The 14644-nt window shown below is 41.9% G+C and overlaps 1 protein-coding gene across 3 annotated transcripts in view; it reads right to left on the bottom strand.

Moving 5' to 3' along the window:
- The window catches only part of ACOT7 (acyl-CoA thioesterase 7), a 166636-nt gene that overhangs the window by 50006 nt on the left and 101986 nt on the right, over nt 1-14644 (bottom strand). The window lies entirely within an intron of this gene.

Here is a 14644-nt window from a genome sequence, read left to right as displayed (position 1 = left end):
TTGAGGAACACTCCCAGTTAGGCAGTACAATATGAGCATGGAGACAGTAAAGGAGATGGAGAAGGAGCACTCAGCAGGTAAGGACACCCAGGAGAGAATAAGGTCGCACACACAACAACCACCACTACCCAGAAGTATCCAAGAAGATAGAGGGTGTTCAACAGTGTCAAAGGAAGCAGCTAAGTCAAAGAAGGATGAGGACTAAGAAAAGACTGTCAGGTTTGGCAACTGAGATATCAATGATCAGATCAGTTTGGAGAGAGCAGTGTTGAGGTCAGAAACCATACTGAGAAAGAGGAAAGTAGAAACAAGCAGTGTAGACAGTCCTTTTCAAGGAGTTTGGCTGAGAAACTGAGAAGAGGCCAAGTGCGAATGAAGGAGTGGAGAGAGCAGGAACTAGCTCTTAAAGCACTTAGGGTCTACTTTAGGAAAACAGACGCTACATGTCTCCATTCAGTGCCTTTGTTTCCTCACTTGGATAAATGAGGTAGAGAGGCCGATGAGCCACAGGCTTTAGGGAAAGGAAAATGGAATTTTTAAAAAGTGGTTAGAAATTCTTCTGCATATTACAGTTGCGGTACAAAATGCTCCTTAATAATCCATGAGAAGAATATTCTAGGAAAATAGTGCCTATGTTAAATTAATACCCAGGCAGGTGGTGGGAGCTCCACAGAGAAAGAAGTGAACTAATTCTCCCCTCAGAGACTAGCTGAGAAGGCCCTGCCATTTCTCTAGTTCACAGACTGGTCAAAGACTGTATCACAGGAATGGAAGAGGGCTGAGCAGAAGACAAGCCTTTCTGATCTGAATGTAGGGAGGAGCTTCCAAACCAACCCCAAAGCACTACCTCCATTTTGTTACAAAGACTAAACTGCACAGAACCACCACAAAGGTAACCAGGGTCAGAAAGAGCTCAGTGCTGGGGAAGAACCACCACAAACAGACTTTAAAACCTTCCAGTTCTCTGAGACAAAGAGCAGGCCCCGATCTGGGAGGGCTGCCTTGGGGCAGTGAGCCTTTTTCTAAGGTCCTAGGTATATCACTGTTGGAGAAGAGCGTCCCGTTACAGGATTTCTTCCTCTGGAAAATAATTTAAGTCCGTTAACTAGACATTTCTTTGTCTAAAGCCAATAACATTCCTAGAAGCATTATTTCTAAAACAAGAAAAGTGACAACTCGTGGGTTCTGGTGATTGGGGAAATGCTGAATAAATTGTGATCCTTTAATGTAACAGACCATCTATATCATAGTCTCTGTCGATGATGGAGCCCAAGGTTCTGTTCAAGGCCCCCCTTCTCCTCTCTAGTCTTTGTGACCTCATCAACTTCCAAGGGCTTAAGTGTCATCTCTATGCAGACAACTCTCAAATCTATATTGTTTTAGCCTTAATCCCTCCTCCTGACTTTCAGTTCCACATCACCAGCTGTCTACTGGAAAGTTCCACTTGGATATCCCATAGGCATCTTAAACTCATCATATCCAAGATAGAACTCATTTCCCCCAGACTCACTCTTCTCTCTTGTGGTCATCTAGGCCCTCAAACTTAGAGTCAACCTCAACTCCTCACTCTTGGCTTCATCTATCCAATCATTTGCCAGGTCTACCTGCACAAAATCTCCCCACATCCAGCCCTTTTTCTCAGGTTCTCCTCACCTGGACTGTTTCAAGACCTTCCCAATTAGTTTCCAATTCATTCTCTCTCCCGATAACTAAAGTAGATTTTCCTAAGTTCAAGTCCAACCATGTCACCCCACCCCCAAACCCTAATAAACTCCAGTGGCTTCTGTTACCTTCGATTTATACAAATACACACTCCTCTGTTTGGCATTTAAAGCCCTCTCCTACTGGTCCTTTCTAGCCTTACTCTATACTATTCTCCATCCTGTACTCTTTGGTCAGGAGAAACTGGCTTTCTTCCTCTTCTTCAAACACTCCTTCTCCTGATCACATACTTAGTTTAGACTGATCCCCACACCTGGAATGCATTGTCTCCTCACTCCTGTCCCTTAGGACTCCTAGCTTCCTTCAGAACTCTGTTGAGGTGCCAACTGCCAGTTAAAGCCTTTCTTGGTGTGTCTCCCCTAAATCTCCCTTAGAGTCAGTGTGAGTGGGCCCACACATGAACAGGAGAAGAGCAGGCTGGATTACCTACAGGAAATGCAGAGCTCTCTTGAAGATCTCAAAGGTGCCACCAAAGCAAAGGCCTATCTTTCTAATGCCAACATCCTGTGCTATATGGAATACAATGGTGTTTGAAGAATTAAAAATTAATTCCACACAGAGGGCAATTGGTGACTGTGAAGAGGCCATCATATTTAACTAAGGAGGAATGCCAAAGAAGAATCCGTCACTTGGACACCATGCTAATCAACGGGGATACCAAGAAAAGCCTCCCCTCTAGGAGTTTCCTTTCTAAAAGGGGGACAATAGGTAGTAAGAGAGGCAGATATGAGGCCAAGGAACAAAGATGGGCGGGTCTCCAGGTGAGGAGACAGCACATGTCGGAAGACAAGCAAGTCTCGGGGAAACTCTGGTAGGGCAGGCTTCTGGGAAGGCACCAATTAGAACTCCATCTGCATCATTGGAAACCTTCTTCTAAATTGAGGACACTGCAGGTACATGGGGACATTTTGGACGTACTTGATGGATGCATATTTGGTGTCCTGCAATAGAATATTGTTCTTCCAAACAGGACCAGTTTCATTTTTGTCTTTGTATTTCCAGTGTCCAGCATATAGTAGGCACTTTAAAAATGCCTGTTGATGGACTGGAATATAATTGTACCATAAGAAATGACAACCATAATGAACACAAAGAAATATGGAAAAAGTCGCATGAAGTGACACAAAGCAAAGAAAGTACAATGAGGGCAAACCAATTGCAGTCACCTAAAAAAATAATAATAAAAAAACATTCACTAAGCACCTACTATGCCCTAGGCACTGTGCTAAGCACGGGGGACTCAAAAAAAAAAAAAAGGCCCTCAAGGAGCTTACAATCTAACAACAACAAAAGTCATAATAAAGATAAGAAAACAAATCTATTTTTTCTACTTTTAAACTTGCTTTCTTATTAAAGTTAACATCTTACATTGTAAAAAACATGAGTTTACAATTTCACAGACGATCATCATTCTTGTTTGTGCACTTGAATGCTAGGTTTTTGTTGTTGAGTTACCAAGTTAAAAATACATGGAAAAAATTTTAATTAAATAATAACCATCCCTAAAACCCTCTTTTCTGCTTCTTTTGCTAGCATGGATCAGGGCTGTCTAAACCTGAGACATAAGAAGCTACTGAAAGGAGGAATCTAGTCATACCTAAGAACACAGTGAACCAAGAAACAACTCTCTTCACTTCAGGGGCTCCTGTTCAAAAAAAAAAAAATAGGAAGTCAGGGCAGCTAGGTAGCACAGTGGATAAAGCACCAGCCCTGGATTCACGAGGACCTGAGTTCAAATCCAGCCTCAGACACTTGACACTTAACTAGCTGTTCGACCCTGGGCAAGTCACTTAACCCTCATTGCCCTGAAAAAACAAAAACAAAAACAAAAAATAGGAAGAGATGGGGGAAAAGACCCTAACAACCTAATGTATATCACCTAGGACATTTTGTAAATTACAAGTCTCTTTGGGACTGAGGGAGGGAGTACGTCTCAACATTAAGAGTCTGCTGCTAAGATGATGAAGATGGTACTTACTTTGCTGAGATACTGTAAAGAAAATTCTTTGTCAGGTATAAGGTATTATTGTTGCAATAATCAATCTCAAAGGTGTTTTGTAAGGAAATTTCCCTTTAAAGTACCATATAAATGTAGTTACTATAGTTAAGTATTTAAAAAAAAAAAAAGACAAGCAGGATGCTATCAGAAAAACCTGGAAAGACTTCCATGAGTCGATGCAAAGTAAAATGTACTGCATAAAACATAACAGCAATGTTGTAAGATGATCTGCTGCGAATGACTAAAGTTACTTTCAGTAACGCAATGATCCAGGACAACTCTGAAGGACTTAGGAAAAATGCAAACCATCTACAGAGAAAGAACTGATGGTATCTGAATACAGATGAAAGTATATTTTGTTGGTGTTGCTAGTTCCATTTTCTCAAGTTTTTTGTCTGCTATGTTTTGTACGACTGCACACGTATAACTTATATTGAATGGCTTGAGTTCTTAAAGGGGGATAGGGAGGAAGAGAATTTGGAATACAGAGTTTTAAAAAATCTATGTTACAATTTGTTTTCACATGCATGGTGGGGAAAATTCTTTTTAAAAAAACATCTGCTGCTATAGGAGGGGAGGGGAAATTGTGAAGGAAAAGGAGAACTGAAGGCTAGAAAGTCTTGGGAGAAACAAAGGTATGCACACCAAATATGTCTGGAGGACAAAGCACAAGATGGGGTGGACACACCCCTAAGGGTTCGAGCATTTGTTACACATGGGCCAGGGGGATTTCAGGTAAAGAAGGAGGCATGTTGACCCCATGAAAACTTGCAGAAGTCTGCTCTGTGGGTAGCTAAATCCTGGGTTCTGAACCTTTATGCATCACGGTCCCCTCTAGCAGTGAAGCCTATGCTCAGAATGAAGTTTTTAAATACATAAATAAAATACATAGGATTACGTAGGAAACCAGTAATTTAAACCAAAATTAAAAAAAATAGTTCATGGACCTCAGGCTAAGACTACTCATTTTAAAAGGAAAAGAAGTGGGGGCAGCTAGGTGGCGCAGTGGATAGAGCACTGGCCCTGGATTCACGAGGACCTGAGTTCAAATCTGGCCTCAGACACTTGACACTTACTAGCTGTGTAGCCCTGGGCAAGTCACTTAACCCCCATTGCCCCAGAAAAAAAAAAAAAAAGGAAAAGAAGTAATATTATCGGTTTAGACACACAGTAAGACACTGTTACAATCTCTCCTTCACAATGCTGGTGGGGCAGCAATCCCAAATTCAGGCAATTACTTGGGTTTGTTTTCCAAATCTGCTTAGTTTGGGTCAGTAAAGAAGTCAAATGGCCTATATAGAATTCATATAATTTCAAGTGCAAAGAATTTATTCTGGTTCAAATTCAGATGGACAGATAGATATAGATATCTCTCTGCAACTATTAAGAAAGCCCAGAGATTCTTCTTATAATTTTTCTTTCCCATAGCTACCTAGAATATTACTCAACTCTTTCAGAAATGCTTATTTATGAAACTTAAATTTGCCAGTTGAATTTTTTTCAAAATTTACCTTATTTTTGCTACTCTCATTTGTTTCTGAATATCTGCACCTCCTTATCCATCCCCCATTCATCAGAGATTAACAGAGGGGGAAAAAAAGACATTACGAAAAACCAACCAACCCACAGCCACATCTGAGAGAGTGTGCAACATTGTGCAAACACAGTACGCCCATCCCCTGCCCCAACACACACCACTCTCCAATGGTAAGAGGGACAAGCATTTTCTCAACTATTTATCCAAGGCCTAGTCTAATCTTGATAACGACACACAACATTTTTATCAAAGAAACAGAAATTATTTTTCCATTATATTACTAACCAATTATTAAATTAGGATTAAAGTTTTTTTTCCTTTCTATTTCCTCATTCAGGAACCATCCTCTGTAAGCCAGTCAGTCTCTGAAGTTCACTGGCAAGAGATGAAATTGCCCAAATCCTCTGGGAACATGCTTGGGCAGGACCCCACCCAACTGAAGTGTAAACAGAGTCCAATCTAGGTGAATTTTTACTCTTAGGAAATAAGCCCATGCCATTGCCCCCCTCCATTGGAATTTAGAGTAACCTAGCTTATGAAGAAGAAAATCAATTAGAGTGGTCTGGGTAGAGATGGATTCCTTTGTCCAGACTGCTGGAGGTGGCTGAGTCTCATGATCAAGTCACATTCTCAGTAGGAGGAGATGAAGACTTTCAGCCTACCTCCTCACTTGAAAGTCTACTCCCTCATTAATTGTTCACCAATCAGCGTTGATTTCACCCTGTTTTTCAAAAGTATTTCAACATTCACTGATCTCCATGGTTTTGTCTTCGGTTACCAAGAAAGATCAGTGACCATCAATTTAATGATTATTAGCTAGCCTAATTAATAAATTGATTATTAATTAACCAGAAACACTTGTCTCTCAGGCTTTTCATTCATCTCAGAACTGATTCTATCTCATACTAAATTGCAGGTCTTTTTTAAAATTTTATTTTATTTTTTGTGGGGCAATGAGGGTTAAGTGACTTGCCCAGGGTCACACTTGCCCAAGTGTCAAGTTTCTGAGGCTAGATTTGAACTCAGGTCTTCCTGAATCCAGGGCCAGTGCTTCATCCACTGTGCCAACTAGCTGCCCCCAATTGCAGGTCTTAATAATAAATTTTCCTTTCTGTTTGGTTTTCTGCAACATTTGCAAGTACACTCGAAAAACCCCAAACAGTTAACCATAAGAAGACAGGATTTTATGCCTTACAAAGAACTTTGCTCACAACATTGTGAAGGAGGCACACAAAGTATTATCATATGCAATCTTCCAGATTAAGGATATGTGACTTAGCTCTGGTGATACAACCTGTAAATAAATGTTGAAACAGGATCTGCACCCAGGGCACCTTACTCCAAAATCTACAGTTACTTCTACTACCTAACAATACCTGTGAAAAATCATATGTCTCTTTAAATACATGCTGGTCAACTGTCTAAGTGGCCTTTCATTTGTTAATGTTTTGAAAAGACTTGAGTGTTTCTTCTTAAAAGGGCCCCTTTTCTAGGAACATCTTGTAAGTTTCAACTTACTTCGAGACAACAATTGGCATCCCAACTATGAGAAAATAAATTTTGCAAATTGCAGTCTTTCGGGTCCTGTACTTATAATCTGAGATTTGAAACTAAACCGATGACAACAAAATTGTAGGATTCACCATCCTTGGATATTTCAGTCGTTTGAGGAAATATGGGAAGGAAAACGTAATCTTGCTTTGGCTGCTAACATGTAGATAAACATCTGGTACCAAAGATATTTTTGAATGTAACATTTAACTGCCTTAACAGTTCTTTTGGAAAAAAAAAAAAGTGTTGACAGCATGTTGACTGGTTTAAAAATAGATGCTGAATGTTATTTTTTCAAAGGCAGTGGCTGGTTGACTAGGTCATGTTTCTCGACTACCACAAAGCTGCAGTTAATGGAACCACCATTTATGGAGCGAGAGCCAAGCGCCCAATAGGTAGACACTTTAGTTGTTCCATTTCTATATTTAATCTTAACTGACAGAATGAGGGTCTTAGATTACTATATTAAGAAAACCAGAGGCACTTCATCTTATTTTAAACGACCCACCCTTTGTGTAACAAACAAGGGATTATTATAGAATCAGATTTAGCAACAGACTCCCAAAACAGCCCTGGCTTCTTCCCCCCGTGTAATGCATTTACCTGCCTCTGTTCCTCTGAATCTGAACCAAGCCCAGATGAATGAATATTAACCAGAATAACTAAGGCACTGGTGTAGTAGACGTGATGGGACTAAATAAAGACTGTACCTAACTTTCAGATATGGGCAGTATTGTGTGGGGGTCAATCGACCAACAGGAACTCATGGTGCACCTCTTAGGGGCCAGGCACTGTACTAGGCACTGGGGATATAATGCACAAAAAGACACTTCCTGCTTGGAATAATTTACACTCCACCACGAGATAGAACCTGTACAGAATAAATCCCCAATAAATCCAAGGTAGTTAAATTATGAGGTGGTTAATGAAGCAGAGGAAGCAGAGCTGGGAGGAGAAAATCAGGATAAGCTTCATGCAGAAAAGGTCATCTTTAGCACAGTAAGTGTTAGTCGTCATTGAACTGTAGGAATACTTCTGTGCAGGTGGAAATGACAAGTGTGCGGAATTCAGAGACATGTGAAAAGATATCTGAACTGATGCACAGAGAAACAGGCAGAACCTAGAATTCTGAATAATGGGAAAAAAAGATTCTATGAAGCATGTCTCATCCCTAGTGGCAGCAGAGACAGAAGGGGGCTGCTAGCACAGGATGCTGTGTATGTTGCCAAAAAAATCAGTTGCTTGTACTTATATCACTAGTTCAATGGGGAGAGGTCATGGAAAATGACTGTGAGGTAAACACAGAAGGCACATCTTTAAGTCGTCACTGCCCATGACAGCATTTGGTTAGCCCAAAGATAATGATGACTTGGAAGAGGGGGGCAGGACATGTGGGAAGGGTTCCCCTATGGAAGAAAGAAAGGTTAGACTTGTTCTCTCTGACCCCAGAGTACAGCACAAGGAGGACCAATGGATGGAAAAAGCATCCGACCTAAGGGAGGCTAGCTGGGAGGAATACCTTGCTAATAACTAGAGGCATCTCAAAGTAGAAGGGGCTCCCTGGAGAGGCCAGGGGAGAGGGGGGGAAGGAGGAAAGGGTGCCACTCAGTGGAGGCCTTCGAGCAGAGGCTGGACAACCATAGGTCAGGGCCGTTGTGGAGGCAATTACTATTTAGGGGTATTCAGAAGGTCCCTTTACAATGCCTGGAATTCTGTGATTTTGGCCAAGGCAAGGAGGCTTTCAACATACCATTTCACATGCTGATGTTTCACTTGTTTCAGACTCGCCTGGGTTATGGGGTTATCCTGTGGTTTGAAATAAGACTGAGCTAATTTTGTCATTCCATGTTTAAGAAAAGCATTTTTCAAGTTGTAGAAAACGTGCTGTTCATGGATTGCTGCCTCTGGCTGGAAACAACATAACAGAGTACATTTTCCAAGTAAGTATGCCAAACTTTTGATGGTGAAGAGCTATTTTTATGATAAGGTGTAGGGTGGGATAAGGATCAGTGCTATTATCCATGGATTGTTCATTCCTTCATTCATCATGGTAAATGAGGATATTAGAAGGTGTCTAACCTTCATGGCCAACTGGGAAGGGAATCCTAATAAAAAATACATAAGAGATCCTAGCTACAGAACCCCAGAAGTAAGCATCTCCAGTGGAAGGCTTTCTAAACTGACTATGTGACCTAGAATTCAAGAAAGTTAGATTGTCCCCCAGCAATGGCAATGCCTTGGCCTATCAGCTGGGGGGAGGGGAGGGGAGAAGAGAGAGAGAGAGAGAGAGAGGTGGAGGAGCACCCAAAGGTGGCTGAAGAGAAACAGGCACCATCATTAGGCCAGGGAGGTCACATGTAGGTGGGCAATTGCAATGTGAATGGGATGTCTCATTCCTGGTATTCAGGTGTTTTATAAGTATAAGAAATTCTCCCCCAAGTGGTGTAAGGCAATCTTCTTCTTCTTTTTTTTTTTTTTTTGCAGGGCAATGGAGGTTAAGTGACTTGCCCAGAGTCACACAGCTATTAAGTGTCAAGTGTCTGAGGCCAGATTTGAACTCAGGTACTACTGAATCCAGGGCCGGTGCTTTATCCACTGCACCACCTAGCTGCCCCCTCCCCCCAGGCAATCTTCTAATCCCTAGGGGTCTAGCAGAGGAAACTGAAGCAAAGAAACAAAACTTGAAGGGGCTTTCTAAATAGGCCTATGGAAATTGCTCACAGTTAAGAATCACAGGATTTGAGTTGGAAAGGACCTTGGAGGTCATCTAATCTAACCCCTACACAAAAGGTATCCATTGGGGCAGCTAGGTGACTCAGTGGATAGAGCACCGGCCCTGGAGTCAGGAGTACCTGAGTTCAAATCCGGCCTCAGACACTTAACACTTACTAGCTGTGTGACCCTGGGCAAGTCACTTAACCCCAATTGCCTCACCAAAAAAAAAAAAAAAAAAAAGTATCCATCCTCTGCTTGAGGCCCTCTAGAGAAAGAGAACCCACTGCCTCCCGACATGGTCTATGCCACTCTGAGACAGCTCGAATTGTTAGGAAGATTTCCTTGACCTTGCACCTAAAAAAATGTCCTTCCACCCATTGCTCCTGGTTCTGCCATCTGGGGACAAAAGGAACAAGTCTCATCTTTCCTCCATGTGACACTTGAAGACTACCATCCTCCTGAGTCTTCTACTCAACGTTCCCAGCTGTTCCACCAATTCCCATATGACACCAAAGTCACTGCCTATCACCATCCTGGCTGCCCACTTCTGGATACTCTCCAGCTTGTGAATGCCCTTCCTAAACTGTGAGGGCCAGAACTGCACACACACCCCATGTGAGGAGAGTTTCTGACAAGGGCAGAGGCCAGGAGAACCATCATTTCTCTATTCCTGAATGCTAGACCTCTCTTAATGCAGCCCAAATTCCTATTACAGTTGGTTGGGGTTTTTTTTGTCCACACATCCCACTGCTGGCTCACTCTGACCTTGCAGACCACTCAGTGCTCCAGAGCTCTTTCAGAACTGCCATTTAACCATGGCTTATTGGTACCCAAGTGTAAGATTTCACATTTATCCCTATTAAGTTTTATTTTGTTACATTTGGCCCAATGCTCTACCTGTCAAGATCTTTTTTGTTTACCGGCTATATAATTCAGTGTTTCCCTGTGCCATATCACCTGCAAATTGGATGCACACAACAACTAGCTTCAGGTATAGTTTGTGGGCCCTACTAGCCTCGGAGGATCTTTTTGGCTCTGACTGTTCTCCATTATGTTAGCTATCCCTCCCAGCACCAAATCCTTTGTAGGTATGATAAACATATGATCTATGCTACTTATTATCCAAGTCATTGATAAAAATGGTAAAAGCACAGGATCCAGGCACAGATACCTGGGGTACTCCACTGGAGTCCTCCTGCCACAGTGATATCAAACCTTTGAATCCAGACACCCAATCAGGTCTGAATCCATCTAACTGTCCAGTCCACATCTCTCCATCTTCTCCACAGGAACAATCCAAGATACTAGAGCAAAGACTTTGCCAAAAAAAACTAGGAAGATGATGTTGATGGTGTTCCCCCATCTACTAGCTTAGAAGTGTTATCAAAACAAGGAAAGGAGCCGAGTCTGTCCTTGATGAAGCCCCCATGGGCTCTTTGGAATCACTGCTTCCTTTCTAGGGATTTGCCAGCCGTCTCTTTAATGAGCCATTCTAGGATTTTCCCTGGAAATGAAGTAAAAAAACACTGGCCTATAGTTTATACTTTCTATTCTCTTCCATTTCTTCTTCTTCCTCTTCTTCTCCTTTTTTAAAATATTGGGACAGCATTTGCCCTTCATCAGTCTTGTGGTACCTCTCTCATTTTCTATCTTTCAAATATCACTGACAGTAGCTCAGATGTCACATCTGTCAGTTCTTCTAGTATCCAAGGATATCAGTCCATCTGGGTTAGGTGACTCAGATTCATGTCAGTGCTCTCTTAACTAGCTTCTTAATCATCTTGGGAATAAATGTATCTGTCATTTTTTGTTCTACATTTTCTAATCGCAGAGAAAATGGAAGCAAAATTAGAATAGAGAAGCTCTACCTTCTCTGTCATCAGTTACCATCATTTCATCCACCCCATGTGAAGGTTCTACCCCTTCTTTGATCCTTTTTCTCCCCAACAACCCCTGATTGTGTTTTACTTCTCTTGTCATCTTCAGTTTATTCTTAGCTAGGACATTCCTGACACTGTTTCTGTAGCACTGTGACACTTTTATATTCCTCCTCTGTTACTTGCCATTGCTTCCAAATCTAAGTCATTTAAGTTTCTTGGTGTATCCACATTTGTCTCTTCATATAATTCCCATTTTTCCTCCTCATTGTAACTACTTTCTTTTGTGTCTTCTGATCCCTCTACACCATCTTCCATTCCAGTAGCATTTTAGCCCATAGTATCCAAATGATCTTTCCTCTAAATCCTTTGAATTGGCTTTCTCAAAATCCAGGGTGCATATAGACTTGGCTTGGATTTCATCTGTCTATCATTAACTCAAGGAGTGATCACTTATCCCCAGACTTCCCCACCGTTAGTAAGAATTAGACCCTGAATAAATTTCCCCTTGTTGGTACCTTCTACCTTTAAAAGGACAAAATGATTACTAAGGCAAGTCAAGAAGTTCTTAGCTGCTCTGCTTTCGGCTTGGAGTTCCCAGCAGCTGTCTAGATAACTTAAGTCCTCCATCACTATTATAACATGCTTTCTGCCAGGAATGTGATCTTTTCCCATTCGCCATTTATTTTCTTTGGCTGTTCAGGTAGATTGTAGTGTGCTCCAATGTCAAAATGATTTGTTTTCCTCTCCCCTGATCTTCCACCAAATGCTTCCGTCAGGCTTCTCTCCTCTGGCTTCTAAATTCCTTCCTCTGAGCATCCCTTACTGTGCAATGCAGTGACTCTACTCTCCGTTCCCCCACCCAATTTCTTTTGCATAGAGTAACCCTCTCCAGAACCACTGCTCAGTCACAGATTTCATCTCAATGAGTCTCAGGAATAACTATAAGGTCAGATTTGCCCCCTTCACATCACAGCTTCTGGTTCCTCTTTCTTGTTGCCTACACTCTGGATATTGTGTGTAGATACTTAAGGTTAAGGGTTTTTCTAAGTGGTTCCTCCTATGAGCTTCTGCATTTATCAACAGCTATCATTCCTTCACTGTTATTCCTATCATATCAGACTTGGACAATAAACCCAGGCTCTCTTGTCCCTTCTCAGCCCTTTTGCTTAGATTTATAAGGCCTCCAAGTAAATACAATTTTACATGAGGGTCTGAAGAGATTCTACGTTCTTAGGAATGCTGGTCTCAAACTTTTGTTTCTTAATGAAGTGCTTCCCCTGCCCTCTTTTGGAGATGATTAAAAAAAAAAAAAACCCAGCACCTTTCCAGAGCCAGCTAAAACCACAACAGAAACAGCAGAGTTCAGTGCTGCACCCGGCATTCTGGGGCTACATAGTGCACTTCTTCCCTTCCAGCCTACATTCCACAATACAAGGTATGTGAGGGATAGGTATCTGTGCCTTTCCACTTCTTAGGCACTCCCTCCTGGAAGTGCTGTTTTTTCCAATGGGGTAAAAGATTAGGTTCCTGATTTCCTCAAAGATCAGTGGGCAAATTGCTATAAAGGCCCACAGACAACAACTTTATTACCCAGATCATGGCCAAGTTTTACTAGCTAGTGAAAGAAAAACTAATTTCTTATCACTGCTTCCAAGGGGACAAGTATACTCTAAGACCGGGTCTTCTTAAACTTTTTCCATTCACTTGACCCCTTTTCAGCCAAGAAATTTTTATGTGATCCCTGGAATATGGGCATATAAAATAGGTATCCATAACTTTTTACTGTTGCCAACTTTTTCACAAGTCCCACATTCAGTTCTGCGACCCACAGTTTAAGAAGCTTTGCACTACTCTACACTATACCCTTTGCTAGAAATTCTAATCTAATGTGTCAACAGAGACAAACAATGGCCAATTAAACCTGACTTACAAGAGGCTTTACTTCTGTCACTAACCCATTATTCCTTTGCAGAAAAAAAACAACCCACATAACCTAAGGTTCCGTTGGATCATCAACTGACCCCAAACACAAGGCAGAGAAGCTTGACAGGAAAGGTGGGGGTGAAAGAAGGTCTCTGACAGACATGTTTGTAGACAGAAGATTGCAAAAGGTAGAAAACAACTGAATTCTGGCAACTCATTTTCTGAAATATAGAAACTTGCCTCCAGGGATAGTCAACAATCACTCTCATCATGTCATTCGGGAGGAAGACTCACTAGAGCTCCTGCCTAGGGCTGATGTAACTCTTCAGTTATAGACAATCAATCTCCCCCCCCCCCACATACACACACATACACACACACACACATACACATCTACAGCCCAGTAAAACATAGTCCTGGTCGCACCCAAAAAGATTCTTTCTAGGAAGCTAATGGGGAGGGGGGGGGAGTGTTCCCCACTAGAGTCCCAGAGACCACCTTGTTAAACAGACCAGATTCACACTCACAATTCCCTACAGATGTAACTGGATGCTATGCACATCCTGTTATCCCACTGTTAAGTACTGTGAATGCATCTGTTCAAGCCACCTACCAGATTTTTTATAATCCTAATTGTGAAAAGCTGCCAACAGTGTAGGTCATAACCAACCTATCAGTAGCACAAAGCCACCCATCTAAAATGCCTGCCAAAAACCTATCCCAGAAGGCATCACCATACACATCCCACTTGCCAGGAGATCCTCCAGGACCCATTCAAGATAAACAAGAATGGGTTCCAAATTGGGTCTGGAGACTTCGGCTTCTTTTCCCAATCAGCTACCTCGAGTGGGAAGATGATATATTCAAGATCTATCCCTGATATGTTGCCTTGCTGAATGTTTTTTGGAAATGGAATTACTTTTCAGGAAAATCAGTTCCAAAAGGTTGACAATCAAACAAACAAACAAACAAAAAAGGATCTCTTATTCCCATTCCTGCTAAAGGCCCACCCAGCACAGTAGCTCATCCCTGATCCTAAGAGACTTGTTCAGGCCTAATCTGGAGGGTGGCTGACAAAACCTGCAGAGATGTAGTGTCCAAGCATTAGTCTGGGGGGTTAGAAATCATAGATTAAGTCCAATGGCTCCAAGGAGCTAAACAAGGAGGGTTTAAGAGCCCTTTCTTGCCATGAGCAGGAGGAGTTCAGAGAAACCTGGAGGGTCTTGCGTGGGCTGATGATGAGTGAGATGAGCAGAACCAGAAGAACATTGTACACAGTATCATCAACACTGAGTGTTGATCTACTGTGATGGACTA

This window comes from Dromiciops gliroides, chromosome 3, assembly GCF_019393635.1.
Source record: "Dromiciops gliroides isolate mDroGli1 chromosome 3, mDroGli1.pri, whole genome shotgun sequence".
Taxonomy (NCBI): Eukaryota; Metazoa; Chordata; class Mammalia; order Microbiotheria; family Microbiotheriidae; genus Dromiciops; species Dromiciops gliroides.
Note: the sequence above shows the minus strand (reverse complement) of the source record. Positions and strands in the feature narration are given on the sequence as shown.